The sequence below is a fragment of the Pseudophryne corroboree genome, chromosome 3 (genome assembly GCF_028390025.1).
Source record: "Pseudophryne corroboree isolate aPseCor3 chromosome 3, aPseCor3.hap2, whole genome shotgun sequence".
Lineage (NCBI taxonomy): Eukaryota > Metazoa > Chordata > Amphibia > Anura > Myobatrachidae > Pseudophryne > Pseudophryne corroboree.
Genome location: NC_086446.1, coordinates 21,619,982 through 21,626,453, shown reverse-complemented (window position 1 = coordinate 21,626,453; position 6,472 = coordinate 21,619,982).

Here is a 6,472-nt window from a genome sequence, read left to right as displayed (position 1 = left end):
TGTTACTTTATACATATTCTTTTATGGCAAACAAAAATTTTAAAATTCATCCACTCGCTTCTCATGAAAAACAGTTTAGCTGTGTTTTGCATGTTGTGCCAAATTTGTAAAAAAAAAAAAAAAGCAAAGATGTAAGTTGTCACATCTGTAGCTTGAATCCTCTATTGGGCCGAGTATCACCAAATGATATTGTCGGCTGTAGTCATTCCGGGAGTGGACAACTGGGAGGCGGATTATCTCAGCCGTCTGAATTTTCATCCAGGAGAATGGGCATTAAATCCAGAAGTATTTCACATGCTGGTCCAGAAGTGGAGTTACCCGCAGGTGGACCTGATGGCATCTCGCCACAATCATCAAACGCCCCAGGTCGTGTCCAGAATGAGAGATCCAAAGGCAGTGGCGGTGGATGCTCTCACAATCACGTGGCCATACAGTCTCGTGTATCTATTTCCACCGTTTCCGCTGCTCCCTCTGTGGCTAAAACGGATCAAAGGGAGTCCGTCACAGTTATACTAGTGACGCCTCTTTGGCCTCGGAGAGCTTGATTCTTGGATCTCCGCGGTCTACTCGCAGTCGGTCTTTGGCCGCTCCCACTACGTTCTGACCTGTTACAGCAGGGTCCTTTTCTTTTACCCGATTTTAGCGCGGCCGCGTTTGACGGGGTGGCTGTTGAGACAGCCCTCTTAAGAAGAAAGGACATTCCAGAATCGGTTATTCCAACCATGTTACGAGCTAGGAAGCCGGTTACGGCAGCTCATTATTACAGAATTTGGCGTGCCTAGGTTAGATAGAGGTCTGAATTTATCCACACTAAAAGTGTGGATATCTGAGTTGTCCATTTATTTTCATAGTAGATTGGCCCTATTGCCGTCGGTTCACACCTTTTATGCAGGGTGTCCTCAGAGTTCAGCCTCCATTCACTCTACCTACTGCGCCATAAGACTTGAATCTGGTTTTTAGATTCCTTAGTCTTTTTATTATGAACCCTTACAACAAGTGGATATTAAATTTCTCACTTGGGAAAATAATGTTTCTTTTAGCCTTAGCGTCAGCAAGGCGTGTTTCAGATTGGGTGCTTTGTCGTGGAAACCACTGTATTTAGTGTTTCATGATGACGGAGCGGAATTCCGAGCGAATTCTGCTTTTCTACCAAAGGTAGTGTCATCTTTTCACATCAATCAACCAATAGTAGTTCCTATGTTAACAGGAGACTCTGGTAGGTTGGATGTGGTACGCGCTTTACGCATTTATGTATCCCGAACGTCGACCGTTCGTAAGACTGATACGTTGTTTGCTCTCTATGATGCTGCCAAGATGGGTTGGCCAGCTTCTAGGCAGACCTTATCCAGTTGGATTAAAGTGACCATACGTCAGGCTTACCTTCGTGCTAGGTTACAGCCGCCTACATCAATAACAGCTCATTCCACACGTGCTGTGGGAACATCATGTTCAGCGAGTCGTGGAGCTTCTGCGACGCAGCTTTGCCGGGCGGCTACATGGTCTTCGGTGCACACGTTTATGCGCCTCTACAAGTTTGATACGTTTGCGGCATCAGCATCTAGCTTTGGCCGCCTAGTGTTACAGGTGCCAAACAGCTCTCCCGCCCGCGGGGGAAACTTTGGTACGTCCCAAGAGTACTCCAGTGACCCCTAGTGGATGAAAAAGAAAATAGGATTTTGGTACTTACCAGGTAAATCATTTTCTTTGAATCCATAGGGGGCACTGGACGCCCACCCAGAGCAGTTTACCTGGTTTGTGGTAGGTTCAATAGATTTTATGGTAACACACTTTCACCGACTGGTTCAGATTAACAAGTTATGGTGTCAACTGTTTAGTTGTCAGTAATGTTGGGTCAACTTTATTGTTGTCCGCTATGTTATATGTAATGCTCCATTGTCAACCTCTCTATCGCTCCTGTTCGGCTCAGTAAAAAACACTGAGGTACTCAGGGATATGGAGGGGAGATATAGTTCCAGAATTAATTTATTCAGTGCCTACTTCCTGTGGAAGCCGTCCATATCCCAAGAGTACTCCAGTGCCCCCTATGGATTCAAAGAAAAGGATTTACCTGGTAAGTACCAAAATCCTATTTTATTGAGCTCAGGGCAGCTCCAGATACAATGGTACAAATCCGCGTCTGGTGCAGCACATATAAAACACTTGGAATCTGAGGAAACACCCATCAGTAGATGCCGTTTCGGAGAAGGTAAACTAGAAGCATAACTACGTGTTTGGTAGTATACAAATAGTGGGACAGAGAGATTTGGGTATTTTTCACGCAATTGATGAAGGGTAATATTTTCAAGCAGGTCTCCTCCAAAATATGAAATAGTATAAACCAAGTCCACCCCTTTCCCAGGCGTTGGCTAGAGTAGAGCCGTGGGCTGAAGAATTGCAAACACTGGCATTAGGGGTCATTCAGACCTGATCGCTAGCTGTTTCTTGCAGTCGTGCGTTTGCATAGTCGCCGCCCACCAGGGAGTGTATTTTAGCTGTGCAAGTGTGTGATCGCATGTGCAGCCGAGCGGTACAAAAAATCTTTGTGCAGTTTCCGAGTTGCCCAGAACTTACTCAGCCGCTGCGATCACTTCAACCTGTCTTGGGCCGAAACTGATGTCAGACACCCGCCCTGCAAACACTTGGACACGCCTGCGGTTTTCCAACCACTCCCAGAAAACGGTCAGTTGCCACCCACAAACGCCTTCTTCCTGTCAATCACCTTGCGATCGGCCGTGCGAATGGATTCTTCATAAAACCCATCACACAGCAACAATCCGCTTTGTACCCATGCAACGCACCTGCGCATTGCGGTGCATACACATGTTCAGTTCTGACCTAATTGTAGCGCTGGAAAAAACACTAGCGAGCGTCGGAATTACCCCCATTATTGTTATGATCCTGATACTCAGGTCAGGGGAGGTCTTATACGGTGGGACCTGAGTACCAGGACGTAATGCTGGGAAAGGGAAACGGAATGGGAATAGCCCCTGGCACCCTATCTCCGTAGTCTTATCCGTGCTGTCAGTTCACTCTTGCGAGACTATGGTTTCTTGGGCCCATGGCAGCCGCGTTTGAAGGGCAGATTACGTCTGCCCAACTCCGATGCCCCCTCAGGTCTTAATGAGAGACAAAGAGTGAACTGAGACAGGGTGATAACAAGGGGCCCTCTAACTGAAACAACAAGGCCAAGGGCTACTGGCTAACCTGAAACTAAAAGTATGCGCGGCTTACCAAAATATTCCACTTGTCCACTCTCCTACACGGCACCACTGAGTTCTGGAGAGGACTATGGAAGCGGAAACCTCCGCAAATGATCCAGTACAAGAAAACAATACTAAAGCGGCCTAGACCGCAACACACGGCAGGGCCGCCACTCACGAAACCAAGTGAGAACCTTGATCGACTGCCACAAGTTAATGAGGACCAGAAGAACTCCTTGGGACCGGGTGACGAACTCCAAGATTCAGGAACTCAGAGAACTGGAGGGACCGGGCACAGCAGACCAGGAACAGACGTTCACAAAACATGAGCAGCATGCAGGAAGCTGTCACCGGCGTCTGTGTGAGGCACTGAGGAGGCATTTAACAGGGAACCCTCCAATTAGAGCACAGAGCCCAATTACAAAAAATGTCGTGCAAACGTGTGAACACTTAATTAATCAATACCTGCAATGGGGAATGCAGTCCGCCTGTGGCATCCCCGTTGCTAGGGACCCAGCGGCTCAGCGCGCACAGCGGCCCTAGTTGCTTGGGACCCAGCGGCTCAGTATGCACGGCGTCCCTAGATGCTAGGCGCCGGGCAAGGAGGAAGGTGTAGCGGCCGCGGTCGTCGCTCGGAAACGGACCGAGCGGCGCCACGGGCCGCGGCACCTAACAATTATGAGAGAGTGGGAGAAAAATTGTATTATATGCTGAGACTCCCATTCTGGAGAATGTCGCCAGGCTTTGCAAATGGTTGCGATCAGTAAGTCATTGGTGAGGATCGAGTGGAAACTGGAGGATCTCATATGTAGATAATAAGGAAAGAAAAGAAGACTTTTTGGGTGCACCCTTTAGAACATAAATAATGTGATGAAGATAGCAATAAAATGTAACTTTTATTATAGTCAACGTGTCGATATACACTAGAATAGAAAAAAAATAAAAGTGTAATTACACAACACTTATAAAATCGGGAGGGGTCAATGTGATTATTTCAAGATATTTCCAATTCTTCTAATTTGCACTTTTAACATATACAGTACACACAATTTCAGAAAATTAGTAAGTTTATCACAAAGACCCCAGGCCAGATCCATTTCCTACTTGACCCCAGTATAAACTTCAATATTCAAACATATGATGTCGGGAGGAAAAGATAAATTATGAGGATTCAAATATGGAGATTAACCATAGAGAGAAGGAAGTTATAGAAGGTGGATCTGCTGTCAGTGTTGGGCACAGAGTCAAATGATGTCCCAATTCCTACATTTGGTATTCCCAGGAGGTCACCCATCCAGGTACTGACCAAGCCCACCACTGCTTAGATCGGACGGTATTGGACATTGACAGTGTAGTATGATAGTAGTAATTATACCGAGTGATGATTCAAGGATCACAAATAAGAGTCCACCCAGCACTCAAAGAGGTGCAAGAAATTGGTAATTTCTGTAAATCTACCAGTATAGAAATCAGCAAGAAATAACAAGAAGAAAGTATAGAACAGATCTGCTGTCCATGTTAGACAGGGTTTAGATGTGATGTATTGTACTCCTGAATCAATGAGAGTCCATTTGAAAAAATAAGTATAAAGGATACCTAGATTTTAAAAAGCACCAACAATTGGTTTATTTTACCCAACAACACAGGGATAGCATTATATGGTTATTATGAGTTCCAAGTCATCAGAAAAAAACGCTATGGAGGAAGCAAATAAGGCGACTCTCATATAGGTATCAAAAACGAATGACAAAAAACTCCCAATTCATCATGAAAATTCACCAGCTGCTGGTTCATACAGCAATACACAAAGTTGTAAATGGACACTGTGTACATTAATGCACCATTTGTGGTTGTGACCCCACCTGGGGCAACAATTGAGCAACGCTGTCCTGCATGCACTACAATGTGTAAATAGGGATTGTAGGCTTGCATTAGGGAAACACTGGTAATGCTGGAAACAGTGAATGGTTTCCCCTTTAGTGCCGGCCAGAAACTAGCTGTGTAGGACTCCCATGCTGCAGGCTGTGCGAGCTGAACAAGGATGCTGGAGGAGTGAGCAGAGGTCCCTTAGTGAAGAATGGCCGCGGCAGTGTTGCAGTTCTGAGGATGCGTTTCACCTGCTGTACTGGCTTGATCACTTCCGGGACCTGTGCCTGAGGGTTCATTCGCTGATTGAGTCAGCGCCGCCACTATCTGTCGAATATTATGCACCGATGATCGACCTTTTCGAAAGAGATGGAGCAATTTTGGCAAGATGACCTGTAAACGCTGTGCCGCTATACTTGTTAATTTATGATTCAATAAGGAAGTGATTGGACTTGTGTTGGGGTCTTTCCCTGGTTTTAGCAGTATAGTGATCCTGACCTGATTAAAGTCAAGCGGGGATTTTTCACCTGACAATGTGGAATGAAATTATTTTAGTAGATGCGGTAATAGATGAGGGGACAGCAGTTTATAGTATTCAGCACCTAGTCCATCAGGACCTGGGACTTTACAGTTAGCTAATCAACTAGTAGTAGAACAAATTTCCTATTCTGAAAAGGGGGCTACTAAGGCGTCATGTTCGTCCTCTGTTACGGTCAGGGCTCCGACCTTCCTAATAAATTTCATACCTAGAGACGAGTTATCAGGGGGAGCAGTATATAAAGGCGTATAATAATCTAAAAACAAATGATCAATGTCAGGAGCAGAGGTCAGTTGTCCTGTGTCTCAGGTGATTTTCAGGATGATTACCGGGGGTTGTGGACTGTGAACCACGGAGGCTAATAACTTTCCAGCTTTATTGCTCCATGTAAAGTATTGTTTTTATGGTAGTCCAGGGAGTATTGGCTTTCTCTGTGCATAAAGTATCATACAGTGATTTAGTGTCTGTGTACACCTGACGGGTCTCCGGGGTGTTGCTAATCAGCAGGTCGGAGTAAGAATTGGAGACAGCTAAACTAAAGGGCCCTACTCACTGGCCGACCCGCCGCCGAGCTGCCCGACGGCGGATACGGCAGACGAGCGACCCGGCGGCGGGGGGGCAGTGACGGGGGGAGTGAAGTTTCTTCACTCCCCCCGTCACCCGGCTGCATTGAAGTGCAGGCTAATATGGACGAGATCATCCATATTGGCCTGCATGCACAGCCGACAGGAGACCAGCGATGAACGAGCGCGGGGACGCGCATCGTTCATCGCTGGAGTCTCCACACTGAAAGATATGAACGAGTTCTCGTTCATTTATGAACAAGATCGTTCATATCTTTCAGTATATCGGCCAGTGTGTAGGGCCT